Genomic DNA, 17,685 nt, shown 5'->3' on the forward strand with positions numbered 1-17,685 from the left:
GGGGTTGCGGAGAAAGGGGAATCCTCCTACACTGTTGATGGGAATGCAAGGCGGTGCAGCCACTCTGGAAAACAGTATGGAGGTTCCTCAAAAATTGAAAATAGAGCTACCATATGATCCAGCAATTGCACTACTGGGTATTTACCCCAACGATACAAATGTAGGGATCCGACGGGGTACATGCACCCCGATGTTTATAGCAGCAATGTCCACAATAGCCAAACTGTGGAAAGAGACTAGATGTCCACCGACAGATGAATGCATAAAGAAGGTGTGGTATATATACAATGGAATATTATGCAGCCATCAAAAGGAATGAGACCTTACCATATGCAATGATGTGGATGGAACTGGAGAGTGTTATGCTGAGCAAAATAAGTCAATCAGAGAAAGACATGTATCTTATGACCTCACTGATATGAGGATTTCTTAATCTTAAGAAACAAACTGAGGGTTGCTGGAGTGGTGGGGGTTGGGAGGGATGGGGTGGCTGGGTGATAGACATTGGGGAGGGTATGTGCTATGGTGTGCCCTGTGAATTCTGTAAGACTGTTGAATCACAGACCTGTACCGCTGAAACAAATAATACATTATATGTTAAGAAAAAGAAGAAGATAGTAAGGGAAAAATGAAGGGGGGAATTAGGAGGGGAGAGAAACCATGAAAGACGATGGACTCTGAGAAAGAAACTGAGGGTTCTAGAGAGGAGGGGTGCAGGGATGGGTTAGCCTGTTGATGGGTATTAAAGCAGGCATGTTCTGCATGGAGCACGGGTGTTATACGCAAAGAATGAGTCATGGAACACTACATCAAAAACTAATGATGTAATGTATGGTGATTAACATAGCATCATAATAATAATAAAAGAAATAAAGGTAAAATAAGAGGTATAAATAAATAAATAAATGGTAAAATAAATTGTTTCCAAACAAACGAAAGCAGAGGGAGTTCATCACCACTAGACCCACCTTAAATGAAATATTGAAATTTCTGCAAGTTGAAATGATAAGATGCTAATTAGTAGCATGAAAAGATATGAAAATATAAAACACCTGGTGAAACTAAGTATATGGCCTCATTCAGAATATTCCAACGCTGTAATATGGTTGTGTATTAATCCCTTAACCCTAGTATGAGGTTTAAGTACTGAAGCACTAAAAATAACTATATCTCTGATAATTTGTTAATGGATACACAATATAAAAAGACATAAACTCTGATATCATGGAAAATGAGGTGGCTGTAAATGAACAGAGTTTTTACATGCAATTGAAGTTAAGTTATTATTAGCTTAAAATAGACTATTATATCTATAAGAGGTTTTCTGTGAGTCTCGGTAATTACAAAGAAAAAAACTTATTGTAAATATACACAAGATAAAGAAAAGTGAATCAAAGCATACCATTAGAGAATATCATCAATTCACAAAGATAGCAAAAGAGGAAGAAAAAAGCAAAGGAATCACAAAAGAGCCAGAAAACAATATGATTACATTAGTAGGTCCTTCCCTATCAGTAATTAATTTAAATTTAAATGGACTAAATTCTCCACAAAAGGCATAGAGTGACTGAATGGATTAACAATTTTTAAAAAGACCCAACTACTACTTCCTATAGAGATCCTTTTCACCTTTAAGGACATATACAGACTAAAAGTGAAGACTAAAAAATATATACCCATACAAATGGAAACCAAAATAGAGCAGGGGTAGCTATACTTAATTCAAACAAAACAGACTTTTAGTAAAAAAAAAATAAAAAAAAAAAACTGTAACAAGAAGGATGCCTGGGTGGCTCAGTCAGTTAGCATCTGCCTTCAGGTCAGATCATAATCTCAGGGTCCTAGAATCGAGTTTCATATTGGAAGTCTTCCAAAATGTTGAAGAGAAAGTATTACTCCCAAACTCATTTTACAAAACCAGGATTACCCTGATACCAAAATCAGAAAAGAATACCACAAGAAAAGAAAAGAAAATTACAAGGCAACATCCCTGATGAATATAGATGTAAAAATCTTGAACAAAATATTAGCAAACAAAATTCAACAATATATTAAAAAGATTATATACCATGATCAAGTGGAACTTATCCCTGGGATGCAAGGATGTTTCAATATATGCAAAACAATCAATATGAAAAACTACATTAATAAAAGATAAAAATCGTACATCTCAATAGACGCAGAAAGGCATTCAACAAAATTCAACATCCTTACAGGCTAAAAATTCTCAACAAACTAGATATAGAAAGAACATATCACAACATAATAAGGGCCATATACAACAAACACATACAAACATAATAATCAATGATAAAATGTTCCTTATCCCCCTAAGATGAGGAATAAGACAAGGGTGCCTACTCTCACCACTCCTATTCAACATAATACTGGAACTCCTAGCCAGAGCAATTAAGGAAGAAAAAGAAATAAAAGGCATCCAAATTGGAAAGGAAGAAGTAAAACTGTGGTTTTTTTGAAGATAGCATAATCTTATATATAGAAAAGTCTCAAGACTCCACTAAAACATTAGAACTAATAAATGAATCCAGTAAAGTCACAGGGATACAAAGTGAATAAACAAAAATCAGTTATGTTTCTATACACTATGAACAATCTGAAAAAGAAATACAGCAGTCCCACCTTATACACAATTTTGCTTTTCCTGGTTTCAATTAGCCACAGTCAACCACAGTCCAGAAGCAGAGGATTCTCCTTTAGACTTATCATCAGGTCAATAGTAGCTTAGTGCTACATCACAATGCCTACATCATCCACCTCATTTCATCATGTAAATATGTTATCAACACATACTATAAGAAGAATAATGAGTATAGTATATTTTGAAAATGAAAGGGAGTGAGAGATACCACATTCACACAACTTTTACTTTTGTTATAATTATTCTATTTTATTATTAGTTATTGTTATTAATTCTTACTCTGTCTAATTTATAAGTTAAACTTTATCATGGGTATGTATACATAGGAAAAAAACAAAATATATAGAGATTTGGTACTATCCATGGTTTCGGCATCCTCTGGGGATTTGGAATGTATCCCCATAAATAAGGGGGGACTACTGTAAAGAATATAATATAATTTACAATTGCATCAAAAAGAATAAAATACTGGGGCCCCTGGGTGGCTCAGTCAGTTAAGCATCTGCTTTCTGCTCAGGTCATGATCCCAGGGTCCTAGGATTGAGCCCCGCATTGGGCAACTTGCTCAGCAGGGACCCTGCTTTTCCCTCTGCCTGCTGCTCCCCTTGCTTGCACTCTCTCTCCCTCTGTCAAATAAATAAATACAATCTTATGAAAAAAGAATAAAATACATATGAATAATCTTAACCAAGGAGGTGAAAGACCTGTACACTGAAAACTATAAGACATTAATAAAAGAAGTCGAGGAAGATGCAAAAAAATGCAAAGATATCCCAGGTTCATGGATTTAAGAATTAATATTGTTAAAATGTCTGTATCACCCAAAGCCATATCTATGGATTCAATGCAATCCCTATCAAATTTCCAATGGCATTTTTTCACAGAAATTTTTTTTAAAAAAATACTAAAATTTGTATGGAACCACAAAAGATCCTGAATAGCCAAAGCAATCTTGGAAAGAATAAAGGTGGAGTCATCACACTTCCTGATATCAAACTATATTATAAATCTGTAGTAATCAAAATAGTATCGACCATAAAAACAGACCAATGGAACATAACTGAGAGCACTGAAATAAACCCATGCATATATGGTCAATTAATATTTGATAAGGGAGCCAAGAATACTCATTACAGAAAGGATAGTTTCTTTAATACATAGTATTTGAAAAACTAGATATTCATATCCAAAAAAAAATTTCTTTTCATTATCTTACATCACTCACAAAAATTAACTCAAAATATATTAAGGAAGGTGTGAATGTAGGACCTGAAACAATAAAACTCCTAAAAGAAAACACAGGGATAAAGCTCTTGACATGGACTTGGCAACATTTTTTTTGGAAAGACACCAAGAATACAAGCAATGAAAGCAAAAGCCAACATGTGGAACTAAATCAAACTGAAAGGCTTCTGCGCAGTGAAAGAAATAATCAACAAAATAAAAAAGCAAACTACAGGATGGAGGAAGATCATTGCAAGACATATATCTGCTATAGGGTCCTATACAAAATATTTAAGAAACTCCTACAACTCAATAGCAAAAATATATAAAAAAGAAGAAGAGTGGGGAAAAAAGAAAGAAGAAAAGAAAAACCCACAAATGATCCAATTAAAAACAAGCAAATGACCTGAATAGACATTTTTCCAAAAAAAAGACATATAAATGGTTAAAAGTGCATGAAAAATGTTTAATGTCATTAATCATTAGGGAAATGCAAATCAAAACCACAATGAGGTATCATCTCACACTTGATAGCATAGCTATTATCAAAAAGACAAGAAGAAAAGGGAAGAGAGAAAGAAACCCTTTTGTACTCTTGGTAGGAATGTAAACTGGTACAGTCTCTACAGAAAACAGTATGGAGTTTCCTCGAAAAATTATAAGCAGTACTATATGATCCAGTAATCCCACTACTAGATATTTATCTGAAGGAACGGAAGTCACTATCTTGAAGAGACACCTGCATCCCCATGATCATTGCAATAGCCAAGACGTGAAAACAACCTAAGTATCCACTGTTGGATAAATGAATAAAGAAAACATAGGTCCTCCCTGCAGCTCTGGACGAGAATCCAAACCTCATTCCCTCCAGACGTACTGAGGACATGTGGGCTTCGGACTAAGAGAGCCTGCATCTGCAAGAGTTCAAGCACTAAGGAGGCAAAACTGAGGATGGAGAAAGGAGCCATGAAGATTCCAGTCCTGTGCACAAATTCCAGTCTCACCTTTCATGAAGCCCCAAACCTTCACCTAGAGTGATCTCCACTCCAACAAATACGCAGTGCCCTCTACAAGAAATGTAGAGGACTCACCTCCTCTCCCATGGTCAAAAGTAAGAAGACTATGACTACAGTTGTTAATAAAAAACACACAAATACAGATATCTTATGGATAAGAAAAACCAAAAGTATTGAGTTTTATATGTTAATTAGTCCACAGCATCCAGAATTATTTAATTCCCTCTCTGATTCCAAAGCGTAGAAATCCTGGACCCATGCCACATGTAGACTTTGGTTTTCATCTGTAAGTAAATACTATGGAACTCCTCGGATTTCATTATTCTTGTCTTATACACTAACAATGGTTCTCCAACATTGATAGCAGTCTTCCAGAGCCACATTCCCTTCCTGCTCTTCGTCAACTCTATTTTTTAGATTTGTCTGCCATGGACCTGAATATCAATCAACTAAAAAAAATCTATCTCATAATAGGGTTAATCAATTGAAGGACTTATTCCATTTGAAGGGATCACCCTGACGTCTAGTCCTTAAAATCCCCCGCATCAGAAAGGAGTATAGGGGCGCCTGGGTGGCTCAGTCATTAAGTGTCTGCCTTCAGCTCAGGTCATGATCCCAGGGTCGTGGGATCAAGCCCCGCATCGGGCTCCCTGCTCCGTGGAAGCCTGCTTCTCCCTCTTCCACTCCCCCTGCTTGTGTTCCCTCTCTCACTGTGTCTCTCTCTGTCAAATAAATAAATAAAATCATTAAAAAAAAAAGAAAGGAGGAGAATAATGTTTCATGTACTGTCCCAATCCTCTAGGTCAAGGATATTGAGATAACATAAAATGGCTGGGGTTCAGGAGGAATCTAGTTGCTGTATGTGGTCATTTAATAAAGGCAAAAAGAAAAAAGAAAATAAAATATGCTACACACACACACACACACACACACACACACACACACACACTAGAATACTATTTAGCCATTAAGAAAAAAAAGAAGGAAATCCTGCCATTTGTAACAACATGAGTGGACTTTGAGGGCATTACTCTAAGTGAAATAAGTGAGACAGAGAAAGACAAATGGTATATGATCTCATCTAAATGTGGAATCTAAAATAAACTGAACTCATATTAACAAAGAGAATAAATTGATGGTTGCTATGGGCTGGGGGATACAGGAAGAGTTGATGGTCAAAGAGTACAATCTTCCAGTTACAAGAGGAGTAATTCTGGGGATCTAATGCGCAACATGGTGACTATAGTTAATAACACTATATTGTATATGTGAAAGTTGCTACGAGAAAGTAGATCTTAAATATTCTCACTATAACACCAACAGCAAAAACATGGTAATTACATGAGGTTATGTTAACTAACCTACGGGGTTATCATTTCACAAAGTAAGATAGACACTATAATCTAGTAATTCCACATCTCTGTGTTTAGTTTAGAGAAACACAGGCAAATATGTCTCAAAGCATGTATGAGAAGGTTCTAGTCACAATAAACAAACAAACAAAAAGAAACATCCTAGATATTCATCAATAGACTATGGACAAGAAAGTTTTGTAATGCTCTTATAATGAAATACTATGAAGCACTGGAAAAAAAAATTGATGAAAAGGAGCTACAACAACTATGCATAAGGATAAATCTCATAGACATAATATGAAATGAAAAAGGCAAATTATGGCAAGGCAAATGCAATGTAATAACATTAAATATAGCTTGAAATATGCAAAATAAAATATCTTATTTATGGATACACATGTGTAATAAGACCATAAATAACACACACTTAAGTATTTTTAAACCAATGAACAAAAAGTCCCCAAATGTTAACTGCTTTGCCACTAAAACATTCAAAAATATAAATTCATAATGAGGTCCAGAGGAATGAGTACTTTACCAAGAACACACACAAGTTGATTAGAAAACAAGTACACTATAAATGGTAATGACAACTAAATAAAAAGAAGTTGTTCTGGAGTCTTTAGAGTTTTTTTAACTGCACATAGAAATAAAAACTAAATGTCACATTTAAATACTTTTAAACTATACTGCACACAGGTAAAAAAAATGCTATATGCACATTTAAGTAAAATTTCTCTGAAAGAGGCAAAATGGATAGTATAAGTAGAATGAGACTAAATTTTCTCAGATCTGCACTGAAATCCTGATTCTGCCTCACTGTGTGGTCTTAGCAAGTCATTAACATATCTCAAACTCAGTTTTTCCATCTGTGAAATCCTCTGAACTTCAGTTTCCTCATTTGTAAAATTCCTACTCAATCATATTTTCAAAAGGTTTGTGCTTCTATTTGATGTCTGGCACATAGTAAGTAGGTGCTCAGTAAATGATGCCTATATCAGTAGTCTGATATAGACAGAACAGAGTCTGATCAATAGAATAGAAATTAAGACAAAAACTGATATTGATGTTGGTTAAGCTATTTATTTTTTTATTATTACAATTTACTACTGAAAATGAACCATCCAAATGGATGAAGACATACTGTGGTGTTCTAAACATACTACACTACAGACCTTCATATTCAATATGGGAAATCGTGACTAAAGAACCCCCCACACACATTTATTTGTATTCTCCTTTTCCTTTAACATTGATATTCTATTTATACTTTTAAAATTTGTTTTGAAAACAGATGAACATAGGAGAAAGGAAGAAAATATAAAATAAGATAAAAACAGGGAAGCAAATACAAGAGACTCTTAACCAAAGGAAACAAACTGAGGGTTGCTGAAGGGGAGGTGGTGGGGAGACAGGGTAACAGGGTGATGGGCATTAAGGATGGGCACTTGATGTGATGAGCAGTAGGTGTTGATGTAACTGATGAATCACTAAATTCTACCTCGGTAACTAATAATACGCTATATGTTAACTAAACTGAATTTAAATAAAAAATAAAATAAAATAAAATTTGTTTTTCTTTTTTGTATTCCCATTTTCCTTTAATATTGATATTCTATTTATATTTTAAATTTTTGTTTTGCTTTTCATCATCTCAAATTCCTTTTAGAAAAGTATAAAAAATAAATACACATAAATAAATTTAAGTTCCTCTTTGCTTTTTTTCCATGTTATATAAAAGTAGCAAGATACATTTTCACCAAAACTGGAGGATATGTTTGGGATGATCTGGCTTAAAATACAGACTACAAGGCATACTAAAGGTCACTGAGTGACCCTGGAGAGGTACCTCATAAAGATAAATAGTCATTTTTTTGCAGTTGGACCTGAGGTACAATAAGTGGCTCAACAACTGCTGATAGGGAGAAACATGCCATACTGTTAAGATACAGAAAGTAAAAACAAACTCCAATTCCAAATATGTGCCCCAAATTAAAAGTCACAAGGTCAGATATTCCAAGTTGACTTTTGATGGAGTGGCTTCTCAGGGACACAATTCTATGTGTCATCCCATAAGGTCAACAAAAAACAGGCATTAATTTAATTAACTATGGTTAATGATTTTCCTGAGTCACACTGACAGGCCAATATAAATAAATGTATCAATAAAAAACAAGAAACAACTACTAAATAGGAGGTTTATGAACAAGCTACTGATGAGCTGGTAAAAGTACTTGAAAAAATTATATGGTGGCAGTATATAAGGTGCATCACAGTGGATTAAAACCAGCAGATTTGGAACTGGCTTTGAAAACTTTTCAAGTACACCTCATTTTTGCTTATTTCCATCTTACAGCATTTGAAGTTGTTGCTATCTCTGCTTGGAATTCTCTTCACGATTCTCTTCTTTGGCCTTAGTCTTCATTTCATTCAGTTTCTGCTTAAATGTCTGAGAGACCTCAGAGAGACCTTCTTTAACTTCATCTAAAGTATCCTTATCATTCCTTTTTATCTTACCCTGCTTTATTTTCCTTTATAACATTTATTGATTTTTTTGGTAAATTATACATACTCTGAATAAGGGGGAAAGGAGATACTCAATAATTTTCTGAGCAAAATCACTTACTCTGTTTAGTTATGTCATAAATTTGCAGCCGAAAACCTAGGTTGATATGAGTACCAGGAAAATGTGAACCACAATTTTTATCTCATCCACTTCATTGCTTTAAGTAAAAAAGCATATGTAAACAAGAAGAAAAAAAAATAAGCAGTGTTTGAATTTGAAGGGTTTTTTATCTTAAAAATCAGACGGTGTCCTACATTAGGCTGCTGACATACTTTTTCTATATTATATAAGCTTACAAAATACTCCTGGAAAATGTTTTCAATGTGTTTTACTCCTGGAAAATATCTTCAATGTGTTTTATCTTTAGAGGGTCCAAAGATTAATGAACCTCATAAAAATGATAAATTAAGGATTTCAGAAGCACATTTGCAAACTAAACCATTAAAGAGTCTGAGCTTAGAAAAAGTTAAGGCTAAATGTAAAAGACAAAATTATGAAACTCTCAAAGAAATACAGAAGACTATATTCATAACCTCAGGTGGTGGAAGATTTTTTTAAACCTAGACACAAAAAGTACCAACCACAAAGTAAAAGTGATACCATAAAAATAACGAAAAAAATACCATAAAATAGGATACCTATATTATGTATAAATAACAAAAAAGAACTTATTCCCAGATTTAATAACCAACTCCCACAAATCAATAAGAAAAAGGCAGCCTAGTAGAAAAACGGTCAAAAAGCTTGAACAGGCACTTTACTATATATATAGCCAAAAAACATACAAACTGATTTTTAACTTCATTAGTAATCAAAGCAATGCCAATTAAAACCACAATGAGCCAATGCCTATCCACTAGACTGACAAAAATACTAATAATATAAGTTTGGACAAAAATATGGAACAATGTGAAATCATCACTGTTGCAGAAGTCTAAAGTCGTACATTTTGGAAACACTTCAGCAATACCTACTTAAATAGAAGAATCACATTCTCTGAAATCAGCAATTCGTCTTTTAGAAATATACCCTATAAAAACCCATGTGCATCAGGATATACACACAAAAATTTTCTTAGCTGTTTATCAGCTGAAGAATGGATACATTATGGCATAATCATACTATACAATACAATACAGCAGTAAAAATAAACAAATTAACTATTAACTATTCCCTACAACATAGATGAATCTCACAAACATAATCCTGTATGAAAGAATAAAAACCCAAGAGGGGCTCTGTGGTGGCAGCCGCGGCGGCGGCGGCAGCAGTAGCGGCTAGTTGTCCACACCATGAACGGCTTCAGCAGCGAGAAGCGCGCCGCATCTTTCACCCTCGAGTACCGAGTCTTCCTCAAAAATGAAAATGGACAATATATATCTCCATTTCATGATGTTCCAATTTATGCAGATAAGGATGTGTTCCACATGGTAGTTGAAGTACCACGCTGATCTAATGCAAAAATGGAGATAACTACAAAGGACCCTTTAAACCCAATTAAACAAGATGTGAAAAAAGGAAAACTCCATTACGTTGCAAATTTGTTCCTTATAAAGGATATATCTGGAACTATGGTGCCATCCCCCAGACTTAGGAAGACCCAGGACACAATGACAAAGACCCCATTGATGTGTGTGAAATTGGAAGTAAGGTATGTGCAAGAGGTGAAATAATTAGGGTGAAAGTTCTGGGCATACCGGATATGATGGATGAAGGGGAAACTGGAAAGTCATTGCCATTAATGTGGATGATCCTGATGCAGCCAATTACAATGATAATGATGTCAAGCGGCTGAAACCTGGCTACCTGGAAGCTACTGTGGCCTGGTTTAGAAGGTACAAGATTCTGATGGAAAACCAGAAAACCAGTTTGCTTTCAATGCAGAATTTAAAGATAAGGATTTTGCAATTGATATTATTAAAAGCACTCATGACCATTGAAGAGCATTAGTGACAAAGAAAACCGATGGAAAGGGAATCAGTTGCATGAATACTACAGTGTCTGAGAGCCCCTTCAAGTGTGATCCCAATGCTGCCAAAGCTATTGTGGATGCTTTACCACCACTATACTGCCTGCACAGTACCAACAGATGTGGATAAGTGGTTCCATCACCAGAAAAACTAATGAATATTCTGTGGAATACAAGCTGATATCGCTGCATCTTATTCATCTGGAGTATTAGATGCAAAAGTGGTAGCTTTTCAAAGCTTTAAATTCTTAGAACTAATCTAAAGCAAATTCTGCTGCAACCAATATATTCAGAATGTCATGCATCTAAAAGCATTTTTCATATCTCAACTAAGATAACTGTTAGTACATGTTTCAATATCAAAGCAGTTGTAATTTGGAAGTCATTTGTGAATAAATGTGCAAGACGAGTGCACGTTGGATATATATGTTTACCATGTGTTAGAAAATAAAATTATTTTGCTGAAAAAAAAAGAATAAAGACCTAAAAGAATACATAATTTTTTTCAATTCATATAATGTTCATAAGCAAGCTAACTAAACTACATATTTAAGGATGCATACAGAAGTGATAAAGCTTTAAAAAAAAGGCAAAAAAAAAAAGACAACCATAAAACTCAATATAACAGATGCTTCTAGGACTAAGAAAAAAGTTAGAAATTGGGAAGACAGAAGTGAGGCTTTGGGGTAGTGCTAGTGTTCTATTTCTTAATCCACACAGGAATTAAACAGATGTTTGCTTATGGGTATTAATTATACTTTACAGTTATATACTTTTTTGTTTTCAAAAAATGTTAAATTTTAAAAGATTGATAAAAATTATAGTTTTATTTGACACTTTTTCTCTCATTCCCCTATTTATGATCCATCAGCAAATCCTAATGCCAATGATCACAATATATCCAACATCTACCCACTTCTTACCTCTTTGGTTTAAATTAATATTCTCTTTGTGTTCCACTGCAGTAGTCTCTTAACTGGTCTCCCTATTTCTACCACCTTCCCCCATTCCCTATTCTTCATAGAGTATCCAGGGTGGGTCTTTTAAAACATAAATCAGATCACATCCTTCCTCTGCTCAAAGATTCTGTTGCAGTCATACTGCCATGCTTGCTGTTTCTCCAATATGCCATGCATATTCCTACCTCAGGGCCTTTGCACTTGCTATTCTCTCTGCCTGATCCACTCTAGAACCAGATATTTGCTCAGAAATTTCTGGTTTGGGCAGGAATGTCACTTTTTCAGAAATGTCTTCTCTCTACCTTACATAACACTCTTTATCTCCCTATTGTGCCTTATTTTTTTATGGTGCATAAGATGACATATTTAATATTTTATTTATTTTATATCTCTCCTCACTGAGTTATAGGGTCCATGAGAATAAGAATTTCATCTATTTTGTGAACTGATGCATTTCTAGCTTCTAGAATAATAAATAGCATATAAATACACTCAGTATTTTTTGAGTTGATTAAAAAACTAAAACAAATATACCAAAGTTCTAACAGTATATCTGGGTAGAAGGTAAATATCTTCTTGAGCTCTGTATATTCCAAATACTCTACTTTGAATTTGTGTTTTTATAATCAGAAAAATAAGCTATTGTTCTAAAACAGAAAAATAATACCTAGCTTAGTACCTGACAAATATCAATCAATAAATTTTTATTAAGTTGTTAATTAATTTAGATGAGGAAGGCTAACAATAACTGACCTTACTTATATATGCACACTTAACTATCTTTGTTGATGTTGAAACATGTAAAAAGTAATATAGTTTACTTAAGATCATCATATTTTCCCACTTTTTGTTTTGCTTCCTCCTAAAACACAAGAAGGGTAAAAGTGGATTTTTATCATGAAATGCTGTCCAGGAAATCTTTACTCTGTATCACTGATTTTGAAGCTTATGGTTTCACTTACACAAAAAATTTCAGTGATTTTTTCAGGGTTTACATAGATGGATTTCTTTTACTCACGGTGCAAGGAATCCTGATTCTGTCTGCACCTAAGTCCTGGAAAGAAACAAGAACTGCAGCTTTTCTTCAAAAAGACAACTTATATAGAAATTAAACCAACACATGTTAAAGGAACCAAAAGCCTAAAATATCACACTCAAGAGACTAGTCTAGCTCACAAAAGCTATTTCTTATTCTAACATGAATTTCTAAAACCTGTAAGCACTCTCACAATTTGGGAGCATTATTTTCAGAACTAACTGCCTCAATGTATGAAGCACATTGACTATCTGAATGCATGCAGAGGAGAGCAAGCAACCAAGATGTGAAAAGCTCTGGTGTGTCATAGAAAGAGAATTTAAAGACAAGATATATGGAACATTTCCTTCTGAGAGAAAAAAAAAAATCTAGCTGTCTCAAAATTTTTGAAGCATTACCATGTAGAAGTAAAATTTTCCTATATATCCAAAAGGCAGACCTATGATCATTTCATTCAACAAATATTTACTTCAGAGTTGCCATGTGGCAGACTCTGTTCTATGTACTAATAGCATATAGTGAACAAAAACACTGGGGTAATGGGTTAAAAAGCCATTCATCGGGATGCCTGGGTGGCTCAGTCATTAAGCATCTGCCTTCAGCTCAGGTCATTATTCCAGGGTCCTGGGATCAAGCCCCTCATCAGGCTCCCTGCTCAGTGGGAAGACTGCTTCTCCCTCTCCCACTCCCCCTGCTTGTGCTCCCTCTCTCGCTGTCTTTCTCTCTGTCAAATAAATAAAAAAATTTTTTAAAGCTGTTCATCTATTAATCATTGATTAATTAGAATCACAATTGTGATATAAACTAAAAGAAGAGGTACAGAGCACCATGAGTGTATATAACAAGAGGATTTAATCTAATCAGGAAGGTCATAGAAGAAGTAACAAATGATTCTGCTAAAATCTAAAGATAAAGGTTAGTTTGGTGAAAGATGAAAGGAGATTGGGAAGAGAGCTTTCTAGGCTGAAGAACAGCACATGGAAAGACCCTATAGAATCAAATAAAGAGGGGCACCTGGGTTGCTCAGTCGTTAAGCATCTGCCTTCAGCTCAGGTCATGATCCCAGGGTCCTGAGATCGAGCCCCACATCGGGCTCCCTGCTCAGCAGAAAGCCTGCTTCTCTCTCTCCCACCTCTCTCTCTGTCTCTCTGTCAAATAAATAAAAATAAAATCTTTTTTAAAAAATCAAATAAAGAAAGAAAAACTAAAAAAAACAGTGTGGCTAGAACTGACTGGTTAAGAATCATATAATATAAAGCTGAAGATACAGGCAGGGCCAGACTATAAAGAACTAGTAGGCCATAATACAGAATTTGTTTTTATTCTAAGAACAATAAGAAGCCAATAGGTTGTGGAGTTATTAACTTCAAGAATTCAATAACATCTATCTAAGAAAGAAGATTATAAGAATTTTACCACTAAAGCCATCCAACACTAAAATGGTCTGCCTCAGAGACTGAGCATCCCCTTTAGCTAGTAATCAAGTAGAACCTGAATGATCACCTTTCAAGAATGGTATATAAGGAATAAAACACATCCTGAAAAGTTACTCCTAAAGGTTTCATTCCTGAAATTCAATGATTCGATTATTTAAATGCCAAATACAGATTTTACAAAAACACTCTAAAACCTGAAGCTTCAAAATGGAGTATTTATTGTTCATATCAACATGCAGAATTAAAATATTCAACTGCTGTTCCCTGGTGTTTCTCCAGAAGGATCACAATGTTACACAATGGTAGATCCATTTTCAGTCTGGACTGCCATCAAGGAATGGCTCTTTCTCCACGTCCACTGGCCTAATGGGAGGAGTGCTCAGCAAAAGATAACTGGTGGGACAAGTTTGAGGGTATTAGAGAAACAGAGATAACAAAGAACTCCACCCTGGAGCAGAACAAAGATTATTTTCTTGGCCACATGGCTGAAGGGTTCTTATCTCTCCCTTAGCAAAGTAAATAGAAGAAGATAACAGAACACCCTATGTAAGTATTTTACTTGAAGTAAATATGCATGCTGAAATTATCTGAAGAATAAATGCATAGAGTTCTTATTCTAAAATATAGGTTCAGATATTAAAAACTAATATTTTATTGTCTTCATCAATAATTAAGTGCCTATGGATGCCATCTCTATAAATAATATAATCTGATTTATCTATTGATAATATAAACATATCTATTGATAACATAAGTTAAACAGTGCCTATTTTACTATTCGCTGTCAAAAGTGGACAAAATCATCACTTAATAAAGCACTATCTTCACCAGGCTCATTTCTGCTGAAAGTAGTATGCTATGTTATACTAGTACTAACTTCTTCATATCATATTGTTGCACATGATAGTTGGTGCACAAGAAAGTATATGGGACATTCACTTACCGGGGGTTCTCCAAATGGCTTATTACCACCCCCAGCCCCTTCTCATTTCAATGTCTAATTCTTTCCTATCATATATCATATAGTATCATACATATTCCATCAAAATTTGAATTCTTTCCATTTTGAACTCTCTTTTCTATTTAGCCAGAATCATTTTGAATTCTAACACAGTGCTTAAAATGACAGCCTGATGCCATCTATAAGTTTGATGTTCATGGTCTCTGTTCCATCACTTAAATCATTGAGGAAAATTACAAGAACAAGAACCAGCTTTTTGCTTTCAGAAGTCCATTTATAAAAGACTAAATCATTTAAGAATAAGTATCAATGCAATATCAGTGCCATGAATACAGAATATATGGGTCAGGGATATTTGCTCTGCACATGAAGAGAAGTCACAGAAATGAAGCAGGAAATAAACACTCACTAGCTCAATTATAGGTCTAGATTAAGAATAAGCTTATTTTTGTTACTGTCTATTCATCTGGATAACGTTGGAATTACTTTTGTTCTGAAACACCCCTCTTGGCTTATAGATTTAATATGTCTACAGAAAAGATATTCAAATTCAGATCTCTTTTTCCTTTAAGTACATCTAACATTTTATATGATCATTACTAAACACAGTAACATTGACATAGGTCAATGACTCTTGAAGTTTACAGAAAACAACTTTGAAAGTATAAAATCTAAAAATTGTGGCAGGTAAAATAGAAATTACTGTTTTATTACTAACTACAGCATAATATGACCTAGAAACTGACATTCATTAAGAAATAATAATGACTCCCTTATATAATACAGCTCTTTCTTCTTTCCCCATCTCATCTTTACTTCCTTCCCCCTTGTCCATCCCAGAAGAAAAAAAATCCCTTAAGGAGCAATAGTGGCCTAAGTTGGAAAACTGAACTTGACACAACTATGTTAGGCTGAGCTGGAATTAACATTGAATAAAAATCCATCCATCCACCCAGGCCTACCCTTTCTCAAACCTCTAAAATACACATTCCTTTTTTTTTTCCATCTCTCTCAACTAATAATTCCTCACATCAAACACTCCATATTGCTTAAGCAAATTCAGTAAAAAAATTCTGTCTGTCCACTCCTCTGCACAGTCACTGCCTTAGAAAAACTCACCATTATCTCTGAGTTGTGCTCCTCAAAAGCCTCATAACTGGTCTCCATGACACCTTTCATTCTCATCCCACTTTCATTCATTCCCCACACTCCAACCACCCTAACTCTTAAAAAGCATGTACTGATATATCTTGCCCTTGCTTAAAACCTATCAATAGCTTCTTAATGTATTTAGAATAAAATCAAAACTACTTGACATTGTAAACAGGATCCTGCATGATCTTTCACTTGTACATCTCTCCAGCCAGTTTCTAGGCCTCTGTCCTCTTTCATCATTTCACTCTAATCAGGCCTTTTGTCACTTCCTGGAATATCCACTCAAAGCTTTCCAACTGCAAGACTTGTGTATTTACTGTTCTCTCTGCCTGAAGCACACCTACCCCACTTCATCTAGCTACTGCCTGATTTTATTGTTTTGCTTTTCTTTTAATGGATCCAAACTGAATTCATTATAATTTGTGGTCCATGCCATAGTCTCATTATCGGTCCATGCAAAGCCTTCTCCATTCTTTTGAGTTTGTTTGCTTGTTTGTTTATAATATAATCAATACCCATGAAGGCATAATTTAACATGAAAACTAGAAACCTGACAATAACTTGCATCCACCTGTATGAGCCTGCCATACTCTATTCCCTGCCGATTGCCACAGAAGATAAAAACCACTATTCTACATTTCTTTTCATCATTCCTTTCTTCTTACTGTGTTTGTGTCTGTATTCTTAGAAAGCCTACTTTAACTTTAAAAACCGTGTATCATGCTGTAAGTAATTTTTTTAACTTTTTCATTCGAAGTTATATTGCTAAGATTCGTCCATATTGATACATATAAGACATACAACACATTGACAGATATGACTATGTAGCTATTGGTAAATCATTTTGAGTCCTAAGTAAGACTGCATTGTGTGACTTGAACAAATTGTCCTTTTCTTAACAATATGTAAGAATTCTTTATATATTCTTGACATCCATTCATCTTCTCCAAATTTATAGCTTCACTTTTCCATTTTATTTAGTATTTCTTGTGATGAAAGGAAGGTCATGATTTATTTTTTTTAAAGATTTTATTTCTTTATTTGGCAGAGAGAGAGACAGTGAGAGAGGGAACACAAGCAGGGGGAGTGGAAGAGGGAGAAGCAGGCTTCCTGCAGAGCAGGGAGCCCCACACGGGGCTCGATCCTAGGACCCTGGGATCATAAAATGAGCTGAAGGCAGACGCCTAACCAACTGAGCCACCCAGGTGCCCCAGGAAGGTCATGATTTAAAACTTTCCTTTTATAATAAACATTCTTTGTAATTGGCTCAAAATAACTTTCCATATCGTAAGCTTCAAATAATATCCTCCAGTATTTTTTTACTAAACATATTAAACTTTGAATTTGAC

At 34.7% G+C, this 17,685-nt stretch overlaps 1 pseudogene; it reads left to right on the forward strand.

Annotated features, from left to right (window-relative positions):
- The first annotated feature begins 10,112 nt into the window (after positions 1-10,112).
- LOC114226627 (inorganic pyrophosphatase pseudogene) lies at positions 10,113-10,996 on the forward strand (annotated as a pseudogene).
- Positions 10,997-17,685: the final 6,689 nt, after the last annotated feature.

The sequence above is a fragment of the Eumetopias jubatus genome, unplaced genomic scaffold (genome assembly GCF_037043125.1).
Source record: "Eumetopias jubatus isolate StellerSeaLion01/CBP00866 unplaced genomic scaffold, mEumJub1_p1.0 scaffold_13, whole genome shotgun sequence".
Taxonomy (NCBI): Eukaryota; Metazoa; Chordata; class Mammalia; order Carnivora; family Otariidae; genus Eumetopias; species Eumetopias jubatus.